The sequence below is a fragment of the Corylus avellana genome, chromosome ca1, assembly GCF_901000735.1.
Source record: "Corylus avellana chromosome ca1, CavTom2PMs-1.0".
Classification (NCBI taxonomy): Eukaryota; Viridiplantae; Streptophyta; class Magnoliopsida; order Fagales; family Betulaceae; genus Corylus; species Corylus avellana.
Genome location: NC_081541.1, coordinates 8677629 through 8696402, shown reverse-complemented (window position 1 = coordinate 8696402; position 18774 = coordinate 8677629). Strand labels below are relative to the sequence as shown.

At 33.9% G+C, this 18774-nt stretch overlaps 1 long non-coding RNA gene across 1 annotated transcript; it reads left to right on the top strand.

Moving 5' to 3' along the window:
- Positions 1-8854: 8854 nt before the first annotated feature.
- LOC132176352 (uncharacterized) lies at positions 8855-9626 on the top strand. Its single transcript, XR_009439512.1, has 3 exons — positions 8855-8995; positions 9085-9462; positions 9556-9626. It is a non-coding gene; the product is annotated as an uncharacterized LOC132176352 (long non-coding RNA).
- Positions 9627-18774: the final 9148 nt, after the last annotated feature.

Genomic DNA, 18774 nt, shown 5'->3' with positions numbered 1-18774 from the left:
AAAATCACCCAATAAAAGTTATTCTCTTCTGAAAAGTGCATTTTGTTAAATTACCAGTTATATATCTTAAAAGTTTAAGCTGATAAGAACAGGTAAATTTAATCACTTAATCAACATTTTAACACTCCCCCTTACATGTGGGTTCAAATTCCAGTGCATTTTTGTTAAATTACTAGTTATATATCCTAAAAGCTTAAGCTGATAGGAATAGGTAAATTTAATTACTTAATCAACACTTTAACATTTTCCCTCACGTGTGGGTTCAAACTCCCTTTTAATAGGTGAAGCTCAATACGTAAAATATTTAATTTAAATGGGGGTAATTTGACGGAGTCAAGATTCGATTCTAGGACCTTTAGCTCTAATATAATGTTAAATTACCAAACAGGCTCTAAGGGCGGTTTGAGTGTGCGTTTGAATAGCCTAAAAGTGCATTTAACACTCAAAAAATTCGTTTGAAAAAAAATACCCATTTAGTAAAAAAAAACTAAAAGCGTTTTTAAAGGTCAAATGGCCAAAACGCAGTTTCGGCAAAAGCTTACAAATGAAGCTTTTGTCAAAAAAATGTTTTTTTGACTTAAAAGTTCTATTTCTCAAACGCAATCCCAAACAGACTTTTAATTACTTAATCAACACTCAAACATTTTTTTGAGAAACCGATCAACTTTTTGTTTGACACAACATTACATGAGATTAGAAAAATAAGAAATAATGTATAGCATTACTCAAATCCATTGCATAACGGAATAAAGATTTTCAAACTATCTACTATTAATTGAGATGAGAATAAATTTTGACGTCAAGATTGGAATCTAAATCTTGTGTTTATCTTTTTGTCTAATCAAACTCAAAAGAAGTTACCCAAAAAAGAAAACTTAATTAATTAATTTATATGAAAGAAAGTGATCACATGGTGTAAGCCATAGCTCATACAATTCACCCTCTATTACACGAGAAAATTGAAGGTTGTTTTTTCTTCTAATTCCCATGCCAGCTTTCCGATTCATGATTATGATGACATATGGACATGGTTTTGTTAGAAACAGTTATCCTGTTTTCTTGAATGGTTCCAAAGCATGACTTCCTTTATGAAGAAGCTTCCATTTCCAACATCTTTTTATATTTTAGATCCCCACTTATTGCATTCACATTGAGCTCGACAAAATAGTTCAAAAAAATTATTTTGGCTCCACATCTGTAGGGAAAAAAGAAAAAGGCTCCCCATTCGGCTTAGCAAAATGGTTAAAGATTTGTTGAAGCAAATTTATTTGAGCACTGTAGGTCAATAGTTTATAATTTATAGGAAAAATTACAGTTTACCTCTCAAAGTTGACAGCGTTTTTCAATTTGAACACTAAAGTTTCAATTTTTGTAATCTATCCCCATAAAGTTTCAATTTTTTTTCAATTCGACCAATATTATCCCAAAATTCTCATATTGCCCTTATTTTTATTTTTTATTTAAAAAAAAAAAAAATAAAAATAAAAAACAAATTTAGGGGGTGCAAAAATGGCCAAGATGGCCAAAGGGGTGGCTATGGCCACCTTGAATGTTTTTTTAAAATTTTTTATAAAAAAATTAAAAATTAAAAATTAGGGACAATATGAGAAATTTTGGATACAATTGGTTAAATTGTAAAAATTTAGAACTTTGGGGGGTGGATTGCAAAAATTAAAACTTTAGGGTTCGAATTGAAAATCGTTGCCAACTTTAGAAGGGTAAAAAGTAATTTTCCCTAATTTATATTGATAACAAAAATAAATAAATAAATAAATCAACATGATTCTCTCTTTCTTTGGAAATAGGGAAAGTAGATAAAATATATATATATATATTTTTTAAATGAAAAAGTGAAAGTAAAGAGTTAAACTGTTGGTATTTTGAAAAATTTGATAGCTAAACTAGAAAAAAAAAATATTTATCTAAATTTTAACTAAATATTTATTGAGTCGAATGTAAAAACTCTTACATCTAATTAGTGAAATAACTGGACATCAATCTCTGACGAAGCATGTGGATAGCATTTGGTATTATTGAATCTTATGATTTGGTACTTTTGTTATATAAATGATTATTTTAAAAATTTAAGCTAACAAAAGATGGGATGATTAATATTTTAACATTTATCTCACGTGCAAGCCTAAACTATCCCTTAACAAGTGAAGTTCAGTATCGACACATGAATATTTAACTAAAATAGGAGTAAATAATTGAGTCAAAGTTCAAACTTGTTTGTACAGTGACTGCACAACATTCACCAAAGAGATAATTTGTGAGGAAGGGAAAGAGGGTAGAGGGTTCGTTTGAGTTGTATTCGACAAGACTACTCTGACGCTTAAGTCAATTGGTGTATGTATATAGAGAGGAAATTTTAGCATAGTCTCACTAAAGTATAATGCTCAAGTCAAGTGCGTTTTGGCTATTTTTAGGCTTTTTGGACCCTTAAAAGTGCTTTCAATTTTTTTTACTAAAGGAGTACTTTTTTTAACAAAAAAAACGGATTTTTTTTAGTGTTAAACGCATTTTTAGGCTACTCAAACATACACTCAAAGAGACGCTTAGCCTAATTGATTGTACGGTATTTCATCAGCAATTGTGTCTGAAAAAACCAAAAAGATATGGCTCAAAGTTAAAATAAGGACTAATCCTGAAATCCAACCAGAATCCTGCTACACTTGCTCCATTGCTCCTGCATTCTTAAACTAAGAACAGTAGGCCAGGGACCCCATATCAGGGGAGTGAGACCTCTAAACAGTAAGTTGCTGCCACTTTTGTCCCAACTTTACCATTCATTTGCATTAATGGCTTCTCGACAGAATTGTCAGCATGCATGAGGAAGAAGATTAAAATTAAGGGATAAAGAATTAAAGAAAAATTAATAACAACAAAAATAACCCATAAGATTATATGTTCGAGGATAGGATAGGGATCACGTGCAATAGGTTGTCGTCGAAGTTGACAGGGTCGGCATACAGTTAGAATAAGTGGGGCTCCAACTATATAGATAGATAGATAGAGTTCGAGCTGTCTGAACACCTGTCTGAATAAGTGAATCTTGATCGAATAACCTTTTGCATGAAAGTATCCTCATTGCAAAGGGTCTAAATCCATGTAGGGTTCATATGAGTAAGGCCACCAAATGACCCATTTGATAAGAAGGGAAATAATTAAGGGTGCAAATGGTGCAATCCCAGGCCGAAAGGTTGGCAGCTCATGTGCAGTTCATGGAGGATAGAGCCAGTCCGGAGTGTGGACCAATGTGCATGTCCTACAATTTTAAGTGATCTCCCTAATTTTATTTTATTTTTTTTTTTTTTTCTGTTTGTTTCTTTGGAAAATGTAAAGTTTTGGGGCTCCATGCATGACCATTGGTCTCCACTGCAGCACATGCTCTAGATGCGGTCAACCTAAAAAGTCTAGGTTATATATGGACATGCCAGGAAATTGCAAAGCAACTCTCTCTCTCTCTCTCTCTCTCTCTCTCTCTATATATATATATATATATATAATTATCTTATAATGATAATGTTGAAACCCTAAATAACTTTTGGATTAATTCTAGTTATTATAAAAAAAAAATAAAAAAAATTAAGAATTGATTAGAGTTGCCACGTCTGTATTGTAGAATCATTGTGAGATAAAAATGTAGTACAGAACATTACTCTCTCTCTCTCTCTCTCTCTCTCTCTATATATATATATATATATATATATATATCCAGCTCAACAAATTTCTTTTCTATTTCAGCTAAAAAGTTTATTTATTTATTTATTTTTATTTTAACTACCAATTTTTCTAAAACACTTCCATCATACTTTCTATTTTAGTTATCAACTTTCATTATTTTATTTAAATATTCTTTCTTTTTTTAAAGCTTTACATTCCAAAGTCACGTAACGTTTGATGAGCTACAATTCTTTACAAATTTGGTGAGCACTACAGCAGTTCACTAATTTTTAAGTTAAAGTAAATAGCTAAATGCAACTATATTTACTCAAAAATTTACATATCGACTAGGCGCTCGTCAAAATAACCTTTGACTAGTAGAGCGTAAATGTTGATATGCCCTTTCTAGAGCACTACAAAAAAAATTGTAGTTTCACGTAGTTTTTCAAACAACGTGAATAGTTGAATAAATGACGTCAATCGTATATTTAACATCTTTATCACATGACATCAAACCCGGGGTCGAGAAAATTATTGTAGGAATTAATATCTATTCACCCCACTTCTAAAATCATTTCATGTACGTTATCTTTTGTTTGTTTCTAGTGAATAAGGCAAACCCCATGTAGTAGTCCTGCATTGAAACCCCTTTGCTCCTCTTTAAACCTCTGAATTGACCCATTTTTACTTCACATAAACATGTGAAATAAAAATTGCCTGATTTTCTTAACAAAATGGTTGTGGAATGGAGCCATCACATAAAGGTGATAGCACCACTTCAAGAACAAATAAACATGTTTATTTATGCACCAGATATGGACATAAATTTTGGTGGAAATTAGTTGATCTTATCACCAAATTTTTCAAGTATTTAATTCGATCTTATGATATTTGGCAAAAAGGTTGACTATGTCCAAGTCACTGCAAACAAACATGCTAAGTTAGGACTAATTTCCATTTTGCCTAATTGTAGTTTCTTAAGTATCATTAGCAACAAAAGCAGACTCATTGACTTGTTAATCTCATATTCTCATTGACATACGTACAATATAATCATTTAATTTATACTTTATCAATTTTTCTTACACCGTCACATGTGGACTCAAACGCCCTATTAACAAATGACGCCTAACGCATAAAATATTTAATTAAAATTTGTTAAACTGTGGAGTCGGAGATCGAACTCAAAACATTAATTTGTTCTAATACCATGTTAAATCTTCAGTTGTTTCAAAACTCTAAATTAGTAAAAGAACAGTAAATTTCATCATTTAATTAATTCTTTACGTATTTGTCAATTTATGAGAGAGAGATTTCAAGACTTTGGGATCCATTATATATGTTCTTGTTCATGGTTAACCAAGAATCTTTCTTGGATCATCAGCCAACCAAATCATGCATATTTCCTATGTTGTTGGGAGGGTTACCATTTTTCCACGACCAAATATGAAAGGGAAGAAAGATGATATCTTTATTCCCTCTCGAATGATTAGCTTTATATTCTACACTTCCAACGGTTGTAGTTTCACTTCAACGAAGAATAAGTAAAATCATATAGACAAAGAGTATATTAACTTGTCAATTTATAATAGGAATTTCAATGTCCCTTCTTTTTGTTCTATTACCGCCATAAATACTACAATTTTTATTATAAGTTCCTTATAAATCGATGTAATTTTTATTATAAACTGACGTGACATTTATCATATCAGTCTTAAATAATTAAATTACGTGTCAAATTTTGTTGGTTAACTTTTTCCCTCATATGTTGTGCTACACATATGGTATTCATGTGGAGTCTAGATTGTCACGTGAGTTTGTAAACAAATTTTAACAAAAGTTGTAATACCCTCAACACTTTCCTTTTCATTTTTCTATTACAATCAAGCTCATTGCATGCTCTCAACTACTATATAGGAGGTCGTTTGGAAAAATTCATATTTTGGACAATTGAAGAGGAGTTGGGATGAGGACAAACATTAAAAACCATGTCCTTGAGAATATATATATATTTTATTATTTTAATGATAAAAAAATCAAAGCTTATACCTATTATAATCTCCTTTTGGCTTTATATTTCTTGAAATGTAACTTCAAAGACCCAAAAATAAAGTTGAAAAGCTAAAATTAAACTATATATATAACATGAACATTGACAGAAACTTCCTCCAAACCGGTCTGAAAAAAATATCCTCCAACCCATATAAAACCTCATTAATAACAATTTACAGACACTTGACACTATCTTTTATGAGTTTGAGGATATTTTTTTTCATACCAGTTTGAAAAAAATTTATGATCATATAACATATGTGGCCTTTTGTAATAGAGTGAATCTATCTCCCTTTACTGCTGAAGATATTATGAGATTTCTCTTTTTTGAATGCATAAATTTAGCTTCACCACTACTGACCTTTTGTTTATTTATTTTTTATTTTTTTAATATTTGGTATAAAATAATAAATAGGTGTGCGAAACCTCAATAAAGAAACATGTGAAATTGGGGCAATAATGATGGTGACTAGCCCAAAGATTTTAAATCTGGTAAAGTCATCCAAATGATGCCATAAAGCTAGAATCAAATCTATCAACTTTGCCTTATGAAAAAAAATAAAAATCAAAAGGAAAAAAATACAAACGAGGGCCGAAATACGTCAACTCAGTGAAAATGAACGTCACAATAGAAAAAAGTATTTCTGACACCTAAACTTTACTTTGTTCGAACAGGTATTCAATCAGGTGCCCGGACGGACAGCCCGGGATCCCAGGCCATTGGCAAAGAGGTAAGAGTATTTTTATTAGCCCTTGAGATGTTTGAAAGGCACCGAATGGAGAGGAAGGAGGGGCAACATATTTTGTCCCAAAGGCAACGTTAAAGCTCTGGCCCCATGTTGTACGCCTTTGCCTTTAAACCATAATTTGTCTTTTGTTATATTCCTTTTCCCTTTCGTTTTCAAAAGGGCATGTGAAGTGTGAACTCAACAACAAAGCCATTATTACTACGCAATCTCTCTCTCTCTCTCTCTCTTTCCTCTATGATTTTGAAGGGAAACAAATGGAAGCATCGTTGGTTGGATTATTTTGGTACATAATTGATCTTGCAAACCATATAATGGAACCCTAACATGACTAATGTACGTGACATAAGTCCCATTATGTGGCCGGAAAAGAATGTGTCGAAAGTCATGATTAGGTTTTCCTCTCAAATGAGTTGGAATTTAATTTTTTTTTTTTTTTTTTAAAAAAAAAGGTTGAATTAAAGTGACATGTGTTCAAGATGCCTCTGATTCTCATGTGTACGCGCATTTTAATTATATATCAATTTAATAGAAATTAGAAGAAATTCTCCAACCCAATTTAAAAAAAAAAAAAAAAAAAAAAAAAAAAAAAAAAAACCCAACTTTGCTCCAATAGTCCGGATGCATGGCATGGTTAATATTAGACTCTTTCAATTCTCTCTCTTTTTAGGCTTTATTTTAGCAACCGATGAATTTATCGGCCAAAATAAAAAAATAAAAAAAAATAGAGGGTTGATTTGGTAAAATTTTGAAAAAGTATTTTACCAAAAAAGTGTTGTCACCATGGTGATGGCACCGCCACCGTGGTGGTATTCTGGCTGCCTTGGTGGTGGCCGCTACATCCGACTGGCAACCTTTTCAGGGTCGTCAGATTGGTTTGGTGGCCACCTCAAGGCAACCATCAGCAAACCACAAGGGGTGGCTAGAGAGAGCGGTTGACGCCATCAAAGCATTAGTATCATCATCTTTTCTTTTCTTTTTTAAACAATATTAAGTTATTTTTTAAAAAAAAATATGTTAGTAGCGGGTGTCACGTCTAAAAATCCATTTGATTAATTAGCATTTAAGTAGAGTTTTCAAGCAAACTTTGTCAAATTGACTCAAATATTGTATTGGGCGTTTGATACAAAAGGAAGTGTCATGGACGTTTTATATTCTTTCTCATGTCATTTTACATTGAACCCGTCACAAAAATGTCTTTAATCTTTCCTCGAAGACGACTCCATATATAATTAATTAAAGTCTTTTTATTTATTTATTTGTTTTAAAATATATTCTCATAGTGTTATTGGAGGACACTAAGGAATCATGTGAAGGCTTTATCTACAGTTAGGCTCACACAAGTCAAACGTTGAATTAAAAAAATGTTATCTCATCAAAAGACCAAATCAATCCTAAAGTTGATAGATTAATGTAGCCCATTTCCACACGGATGCTGGATTTTCAAATGGACCCTTTACTTGGCCCTTCTCATTGTCCTTTCTATTTTCTTGTTTTCAAGGTTGGCAATGACATAAGGGAGGCAAGACGGGTCCCATTCCACTCGGCTTGTCAAACGTTAGACTTGACCAAAGTAGCACATACTTACTGTGAGTCGCACATAATGAGCCTAGGTAGTGAAAACTGCTAGGAGTGAAAAGGCGGTTGGTAAAATTTACTAACCGGTCAGGCAGGCAGCGGTTAGTAACTCTAATAACCGCTAACCGCTTTTTAAAAGAAAAAAAAAATTATTTTTATTTTTTTTTAAAAAAAAAAAAAAACCAAAACAATGTTGTTTCTATGGTAATAAGATAATATCATACTACATACGACATTGTTTTTCGATTTTTATACATTTTTATATCTATTTAAAATTTTAAACATAAAAATAACATCATTTCATGTATATATATATATAGGCGGTTAACAATTTTTCCTAACCACCTTCAAAAGTGGTTAGCAAACAGTTAATAACTGCTCGCCTTTTCACCCTAAGAACCGCAAGTGCTTCATCAGTCATAGCCTGACTTAGCATCATTAGAGCATCAATGAGAACTAAGATAATTTACTTACACTAATCATGCATTGGAGATTCCCATCACAGAATTCGACCATTGAACCACCACCCAATGGTCTATTTGCCAATTGTCTGCAGTGGGAGCTAAGGCCCATGGAAACACTTATTTGCCTTGTATGATTGCATCCCCCATCAATATCAGTCTATGAAGCAGGCCAATGTGCACGAGTTCCCTGGGCCCATGTTTCCCAAGTTTAAGATAATGACTTTGTCATGATCAACTCGAAACACCTATGAGTGACTCACAAAAATGTCTTAAATCACTGATTTGGAATCAAATATCACCAAAGTTTAATCTCTCAGTTTATTTCAACCTCATATTAACAGCATAGAAAAATTGCTTGGCAGGTCCTTTGGTTTAGCTTTTCATGAGTCCATAGGTGATAGGCCTCCTCCCATGAAATATCTCTCCCATCAGTCTGTGGCCACCTTATTAGTTGGAAGGATTTGGCATGCTTCCAGTTATTAATAAACGGTGAGGATTGTAAGATGAATCTTAGTCTTGACCATTGTCGATGAGTTCTTTTTCAAGCTTGCAATCCTTACTGTTTATTTGAATCACAGGAGATTTTCAGTTATTTAATAATTAGAGGCAAGCCAAATCTTAGTTGAAAACAATCCGAAGAGGAAGAAGAAGTTGCAAGGGATGAAAGTCGTGCTCAAGTTTCATTTTGTCTCTCTATCAATGCCATGTTACGTGATCGCTTTGTTTGTTAACACTTTCTCATTATCCCTCTTGGTTTTTGTTTTTAAAACAAAAACATTACCAAACAATTCAAAACATTAAAAACTATTTTCTTTTTATGTCACATCAGAACACTTTTTCAAACAAAAAGCATTAACAAACGAACCACATTATGTGACAGCACAGTTTGAAAGCCCAAAATCTTGTTATTTGCAGTTCAAGTCCTTTGTCCAGCCATTCTCATGCAATCATTAACTGTACGTATAGGCTGTTCTTGTAACCTACCTTCCTTGAGGCAGGGTTGTTTTTCTTCATTGGCGTTTTCTGAGGATTCTTTCCTGTCTTCACAGCAATTTTCACATTTCATCAAGAGAGAGCCATGCTGAGCAAAGAACGAGCAGCTGACATGTATAGACTAAAGGTATGTTTGGTATGCGGAATGGCTTGGACTACAAGCGACCTTCCAATTGACTAGCTAGGGCTACATTGATGGACCTAAAGAGGGCAACATCTCTGGCTTCAGTAACTGTGATGATCTTGATGCTGGCTGGTGGGTTCTTTGTGAAGGTAAGCATGAAACTTTTTGTTTTTTGTTTTTCTGATTAGTCTGAAGTCAAAATCTGCATTTACTTTCATGTTTATAAATAAAGGAACCGCTCCATTGTGTTTCTCACATGGAAAGTGACACGTCATTTTTATAAAATAGGTTGGAGTAATTTCATCCAATTCAGTTTGAAAGAAAACTATGTCCTTTCATTTATACTATATTATATCAAAACAAAAGGAAGATCTCCTCACCATAAATATTACAGTTCAAGATTCTTAGCAAAAATGTACTCTCAAGAGCTGCTAGATAAGATCTAAGGGCAGAAATAACAATACATTCTCCACAATTTTGCAAAAAGTTCCAATAATATTAATCTCTTGGATCCGCTATCTATCCTTCAACTACCACACATACAAGCTTCTTCTCAAGGTGCAGTATGAACACATTACACCCAGCATACATGGGATGAGACTAGACAATGGTTTGACAGAGGTTGGTGCCCCGGTGGCCATGGTTTTTTGTTACTGTCTTCTGGCATGCCTTTCTTTGGGAAGGATGAAGCTCCAATAATAAGTTGCAATCTGCAAAGCAGCATAGATCTAGAGAGCTGCTCCAGGGGCTATATCTCGAAGACCTTAGTGTCAAGGTGAAAAGAAATGCTAGCAAGGTTCATTGATGAGCAAAAGTCATCTCAGATAGATAGCATCAAGAGAATGCTACATGTTTCCACAGGCGTGTAATTCTATTTCGCTTTAAGCAGAATTGTCAGATATATCAGAAAATCTCGAACTCGTGGTAACCGGCGGTCTTATTATTAAAAACAATGGTTTTATGTCAACTGTAATTGATTACAGCTTATGTATAAAAAGTAGATTTGTGTATTCACAACTACAATCTACTTCTGGATTTTAGGAATGAATTTTAAAATCCAGTAAATAAGACTTGAGGGGAAAATGCAGCAAGGCAAAATATGATAATTTTTGCATCAGTGTAATACAAGAGTAACCATTTAGACCTATACATAAAAGAACCAGCAATCTGCTACCAAATCAATCAGCAAAAGACACATAATTATGAAGTCGGCTTAGCAAATAAGAATTGCAGGGCAATCCCATGAGCCGATCGACATTGATTAAATAGCCATTGCGCAAAATACCTCAATTGGCTTCATTGATTGGTGACCTTTCCAGAGAAAAAATAAAAGGATAGCAAATTTGCTCATGCCTCAGCCTGCTATCGATTGCAGCCATTAGGCAAGCAAGCTATTATTTTGCAGTCAAGTGGTAATCAGAATCTCATATTTTCCCATATGGTATATCATGCCAATGTCCTTAGGACCTTAACCAACCAATATCATGCTAATATTGGAGACTTCTTCTCAAGCCCCGTTAAAGAAAAGATCTAGGCAAATGAGAAGTGTTTGTTGATAAAGATCCTGTCAAAAAAAAAAATTAAAAATTTGACAAAGCTTCATCCTGGAACCAATCTTATGCTTATCTACTAAAGTCAAAACTATGAGCTTAAATATAATAGATGCTTGCCGTCTGTCTTCGCCAGTCTCCACCATCCCCGGTAGCTTGCTGATGATGTTTTTTGTGCTCATTTTATGTTGTATTTTCTGTTTATCTGTTTTTGGGTTTTGGTCTCCCTGTTTTTTGTTGTTTTCTATTGTGGAGACCTTTGTTTCTGGAGTGAGTCACTCTTTTTTGTTGGATCTGTTTCTGGGATTTGTAGTACTTCCACCCCTCGACCCCCTCACAGGGGTTGTTTTCGCCTGACAGAGGTTTGGATGGGGTTACACCTATCCTCTTCTGTTATGCAGCCTAAACTGCTTTATGCGGCCCAATCCTTGGCTTATGTCCAAGGAATAGAGGACCCAGAAACCCATTTCCTGTTTGGTGTTTGGTTTTTCTATTTTCATTAGCTCTACTTATTTTGATCTAGGTTTGTTGTTGGGGAACCCACCCCTGGAACTTCTGTATCTTGTAACCTTTCTGTTTATTAATGGATTGTCGTATTTACAAAAAAAAAAAAAAAAAAACACTGTGAAAGAGATCGGCCAAATCATTTCCAGGCATTAACAAGCTAATTCTATTTTGAAGAGGCCTCTTAATCACCAATATCAGCAGCTACTCTTGAAAAGGCTACAGCTATAACACCTTGTCCTGGAAAGCAGCTATCACCAACACAGAACAGACCATCTATAGCAGTGATGTATTCTAATTTCTTCATATTGACAAATGACAGATTCCCTTTCAACTATGATAGTTTTTTGATCACAATGCAATGGCATTGTCCAAGAATTACTTCACACCATCATAGTTCTTCAAAATCACATGTTATGATATGAACCAAATTTTAATTCAATCATCATAAACTCAAAGTTCCTATTAGTAGTAGCTAACAAGTAAGCGCAAGACCAAAGAACACAAGGAATCCATTCTAAAACTGACCTTATTGCTGAAACCAAACATCAGAGAGGACCCAACATCAAAAGTATACCCATCCACCAGGTATCGCATAGCATACTACTCCAAAACCAGAACCCTAGCTCCCTTCACCGCCAGCTGCGTCGCCGCAACCAACCCTCCAATCCCGGGCCCAATAACAATTGCATCATGAGAATTCTCCTTACCCAGCTCTCCTCCACTTTCCTCTCTCTCTGCCGATTTGGACCTTAATACAAATTTCTTATTGCTCCAATTCACATTGCAAAACCCTAAGTTCCCACTGCCATGCTTGAAACTATTGGAATTTGGAATTGTCATGGCACCATCAGAGAACTAGGGTTCCTGAATTTCTGGGTCTGAAAGTGCCCAGCTATATGGTACTGTAAAACCCTGAACCAATGCTACAGGGCTGGTAAGTAATCATTGAGAACTAGGGTTTTGGCATGCTTGAGAGATTAAAGGGGAAAATTCACTTTACCCGTGTTTTTCAATCTGAATCTCAGTATTTAAAAATTTGTAATGTATCCCCTAATGTTTTAAAAATTTGCAATTAACACCCTCCGTTACTAATTGCCGTTTAAGTAGACGAAAATGACATCACGTGCGTCTCACATGGAATTTTTATGCTGCGTCTTCCAATTTTGCACCCAACCTAACTAGTGAAATGACGTAATTGCCCCTCATTAAAACTCAACGTCTGTTTTGATTCTTTTCTCGTCAACTCATTTTGGGTGTCGTGTGGGTGTTGAAGTGAAAAAGAAAATGAGCAGATGCCTCTCACCTGCTCTTATGCTAGCAATTTTTGTGTACTTAGACAGCAATTAGTAACGAAGGGTGCTAATTGAAAATTTTTAAAACATTAGGGGTGTATATTGCAAATTTTTAAACATTAGGATTCAAATTAAAAAACACCTCAAACTTCAGAGGAGTAAAGTAAATTTTTCCCAAGGTTAAACTTTGTGTTTTTGACTTCCGGGTCTGCACCTATTCGATTGTATAGCAAAACACTCACCAAAAAACTGAAAATTGTTAACCCAGAGTTTGGAACAAAGGAAACCTGTAACAACCTCATATATTATTGCGGAAAAATTGTAATTATCAATACAAAAAAAATACTGTTAAAATACTTTTCTTTATACAAAAATACCCAAAGCTATGTCGTACAAGGCATTTATACAAATCTATCCGACAGTCTAAACTCTAGACAAAACTTAACCAACTTGGCATCTCTGTACATCTCAATATGAATCTCTAATCACAACTGCATAATTACCTTGATTTTCCATTCCTGCAAGCACTACAAAAAACTGTGAAGTAGTGAGTCAATTGATTTTCGATAATATAAATCATTGTTGAATCATATATATAGCAAAATGCTAGACAAGTTATAAAACCACAAAAATCCGTATTATTGGATATTAATATCATACTCAGTTAGTAAGAATGCTTACAGTGGATTACATGAATGGATCATCAAAGGTAATTACTTGAAACCCGTTCTGCAGCAGTTGGTCCTTACCCATAACTATCCCTTCACTGACTTTCTCTCTATCTCTCTCGCCTAAACTCTCTTTCTTTTTCCCATCTCACTCTCAGTTTCTCTCCTCTCTTTTGTATGAGTGAGGCATTTAAATAAGAAAAAGGAAGGACTAAAATAGAAAGAAGAAAAGTGGAAGGGCAGTGCTGTCGGCAGAGGGAGAAAAGAAAGAAAATAATAGAAAAGAAGAATAAAAAGGAATAAGAAAGAAAGAGTGGGAGCAGGTGAGAAAATTGGGAAAAGTAGGCGTGAATTTCACTCCAATGTATTAAAAACAAATCTAATAAAATCTCCCATATTATTTTCACCTAATTTCCCTTAATAATCTGAATCCCACAAATTCCTCACTCATAAAATCAATCACCAATTATTACAATCATACTCCAAATTATATCAATCAATCATCAATTATCATATTTCTTAAATCGCCCAATAAAATAATCAAGACATAATCTCTCATACAAAATCAACATCATGATATAATAACCTCAAATAAATATTCATTCCAATAATATTCATAAGATCTAATAAATTCCTCAAGAATAAATATTATTACCTAATATCTTCAATAAATATCTCCACCTCAAAATAAATGTCATTACCTAATATGAATAATATATCATCAAGTAAATATCTCTGAAATAAGACTATAAAAATCTGGGACGCTACACCTTAAGCTATAGATTTTCCTAAGCAACGAGTTAGGCATGGGTGTATACTGATAAGTGCCAAATATTGCATATTTAGACCCCTTTATTTACATTAGTTAATCCTTTAGCTGTGTCGTTATTTAATATTTTGTGTTAGTTTTCTGTTTTTAGTATTTTGTAGGTCATTGAAGAAAAACTGCAGCTTTAAAGGAAAAATGCGAAGTTTGGAAGAAAGCATACTTTGAGAAAACCTAGATTGGGTGGTTAAGTCTAACCAAATCTAAGGAAAAGTTAAAGTTCAGATTAAAGTTCAGATTGGATAAGATTTCGGATCGGATTCAAATTCAGATTCTGCACACGTCTTAGTATTTTGACCATAACTCTCCGATCAAATATCGGATTGAAGTGATTCAAATGGCATTGGAAAGCTAGCTCAAAATACTACAATTTGTTGTGAAATAGGATGTTCGTAATTCGTACAGTTACTATGTAAAAATTGCATCGTAATTAAAGGACACAAATCTGGACGAATCCTATTCCGATTTCAGACTTCTATTTTGACTGGGAGACAGACCTCCGAATTATCTAGGTTTACTTGGGCTGCTAGGACTTTCCTAAGCCTATAAATAGACTTCTTTGCATTCAAGAAAAGATACACAATCCCAGAGAGCAAAATTCTTTTGTTTAGTTTTTCTTTAGGTTTAGGTTTAGGTTTAAATTTTATTTTTATGTGGAGCTAAATTCTCAACTAAGGTTGGGGATGAAGCCTCACCGATGAAGAACATCAATACTTTTATGTAAGTTTTTATTATTCTGATTTTATTGGGTTTTATATTTCAATTGTTTTACTTCTAATCAATTGTATGGAGTGATTCTTGGATATCTCTTGTGATTCAAGGATACATTTGATGATTTGGGATAATTTCATATGATTGATTGCTTAGCTTTTAACTCAGAAAAATTGGATATCCCTTGTGATTTGTTCTACGGATACATCTGGTGTTTCAATTGAATTTGGATTCCTTTTGTGATTTGGTCAATGAATGGATACATGGGATGGTTTGATTAATTCTTTGAAGCATAGTAAAATATATCTGTGATTTAATTTGTGAGAACTTCGGATTAATATTGATGAACATAAAGTATGTTGTTATGATTTGGTGAGTGTGAATTCCCAAACCTTAGTACCTTTATCCTTAGATTTACTTATTTTATTTAGTTTATGTTTATCCTTTAATTTTCAAAACTCAAAAATCAAAACCCTTTTGAAACTAGATTAGGATTTAATTAGTTTAGATATAAATTGCTCTTTCAAAAATACAATTCTCTGTGGGATCGACCTCGCACTTGCAATCCATTAAACTACAATCGATTCGTGCACTTGCAAGTTAAATAAATTTGCACAACAAGTTTTTGGCGCCGTTGCCGGGGAATTGTTCAATTTTTGAAACCAATTTATTTCTAAATTAGTTTTATTCTTCTACTAGTTATAATTAGGATTTTATTTTTCTGCAATTTGTTTTGTTTTATTCGTGTTACTAATAAAAAAAAAAAAAAAGAGATTGTTCTTGTTGTTTTTTGTTTTGTTTGGCTTGTTTTACAGTTCTGCCGCAGCACCTTCCGCACATCAGCGCGATCAAGCGCACTCATAGCAAAAGCAGCAGTTCCGTAGATCTTTGCCAAAAATTTATTTTTGGTCCTTTTTGTGAGTTTTTAAATTTTCATTTTCATTTTTTTTGTGTTAGCTGTTCTTTTAGTTTATTTTATTTAAAAAAAAAAAAATTTTTTTGTGGGATATCTGCATGCTAAAAAGTGAGGGGAAGCATTTTTTTGTGGGATATCTGCATGCTAAAAAGTGAGGGGAAGCATGAATTTTCATTTTAATGATTTGAATGCATCTCCTAGTTATAGGACACCAGCTCCTACCAACTATCCTCAAAATTTTTACTCACATAAACCATGTTCATTTTGTTTCAATCCTTATCATGAGGAAAACAATTGTCCAGATCTGCGAGCTGAGCTCGATGACTTATGGGACAAATTATACCAAATCAGAACAGCTAAATCTAACTTTTCATATGAACAAATGAACACTAGTTTCTCTAGCCCGGGGTTTGATTCAAATTTCAATTGTTATAACCCGGACTGGAGCAACCAATATGATTTCTCACGATCAGCTCAAGCTACAGGAAATTATGCTCACCAATTTGATGAATTGCACCATTCAGAATATCCACAATTCGATCATCGAGCTCAACCTCCTAATTATCAGTCTACCACTCAAGAGCCACAGCCTGCACCACAGTCATTACTGGAAGCCATGATGAAAACACTAATAGAAAAAGTCGACCAGTCCAACTCCCAAGCTATACAAGAGCTCAAGAATTCCAACTCCCAAGCTATACAAGAGCTAAAAGGTTTTACCAATCAAGCTGTACAGGAGCTGAGGAATTCCAACATGGCTAATGGCAGAGACATACAAGAACTTAAGCAGGCCATGACCAAGATAGAAGGACAGATCGGTCATCTAGTTGCTGACTTCAACAGAATAGAGGAAGAAGAGCTTCAAAGTCAACTGATGGCTGAAAGGCACTACATGATGGATGAGGATGATTCCGAAAATTCTTATCATGAGCATGCCCAAGTCACCATCACACTTGAGAGTGAGGAAATTGTGGATAACAAAGAGGAGGAAGAGAAAGATGAGCAAGTTGAGCACTTTGAGCAAGTTGAGCACCATGAAAATGGTGAACTCCCAATGGATCCTAATCTGCCCAGTGACATGGAAGTGAGTACTGAAGCTCTGGCATGCATCACTGTCCATCTTAAGACATATCAAGAGCCCAAAGCTTCATTGCCTGAATGTATCAAAGAGCCATCTTTTGTCAAGATACTCAAAGACTTGTGCACACAAGCACACAAATCTAGGAACCACTTTCCTAAGAAGATCCTTCAAAGTAAGAGATTCTACAAAAGATGGCGAAATCTCCTTCCAGAGGGGTATGAAGTTTTGAAGAAGAAGGGGTGGAAGGGATTGGTTGGACATCCGCATGATAGGGGGAAGCACTGTAAAGTTTTCTCCTCCAGTTTATTTTCTGCACTTCACTCCACAAATTTTTTCTTTCCTTTTTCATTATATTGCATTTCTATTTATTTGTTTTGTTTCTAACAGCAATTGATCTTTTGATGTTTTGTTTCTGTGAAAAAAATATTGCTGTTAGTTTTTGTTGACAAGTGTCTTGGTGTTTAAGTTTAGGGGACGCCCTAGCCTTGTTCACACTCCGATTTCCTTACTTCCGGTAATGTATTTCTATACTACACATTGAGGGCAATGTGTAATTCAAGTTTGGGGGTATGGAAAAACACTTTGTCTATTTATTTTTGTTTTTATTTGTTTATTTTTATTTGTCATTTTGTGTTAAAAAATTTGAAAAAAAAAAAAAAAAAAATTGTGCTATGTTGTTGTCAAGTTTGAGTTAAACTATAACTGTGATTTGCATTTCATTAGCTTGCTTAAAGGGTTGAACATCATCATTATGTCATTAGAAGTTTGAGTCCTTTGACTTATTTTTGGGTAAAAGAGATTTCACTTGTTTTGAAATAAATTTTTATGAGCACATTAGCATGTTTTCTGTGACGTATGATGTTTGAGCTTAAGCTTGTTCTCTTTGAGATTTGTTGGATGACCTATTTGATGAATAACCATTGGCTTGCAAGATATATATATATATATATATATATATATATATATATAAAGAAGAAAAATAAATAAAAAAGAGAAGGAAAAAGAAAATAAAGATCATGTTGAGTTTTTCACTGAGTAACCGGACCTCTTGCCTCGTTAAGCATTGAGTGTTCGCGTCAAAAGGTGTGAAGTTTAGTGTTGATTTATGATATGGCTAATCTGACTTCGTAGCCTTTTTGACTTAAGTTAATAAGCCCTTAGAGATGTTCTACATCTAGTGCCCTAAAGCCACCTGGCATGGGAGTCATTGGCCTAACACTTGTTACATGAGTCAATTAGAAAGCTTAAGGGAGTTAGACATTGCAAAGCCTATTAAAAAAAAAAATAATGCATATCTTGCCTCGGTTGTTTCATTAGTTAGGGATTCTTTCAAATTTTATGGAACTTGTCTTGAGTTTAAGCAGAAAGCTTCATGATTGTATGCTAATTACACTTTACACTTTTTAGAACATATGAGGTCTCAATTGTCCATTTATGAGTGATTTGATTCTGGATTTCCTTTTGACGGTGATGATGGTGTTTGTCTTTTTAAGTTTGCTCATGAATAAGAACTAGGGTTTATGTGAAATTTCTTTCTTGTTAACAACATAGTGCACAATGTTTGTGGGTATCATTCCTGTTAAGCCCTCACGAGACTTCA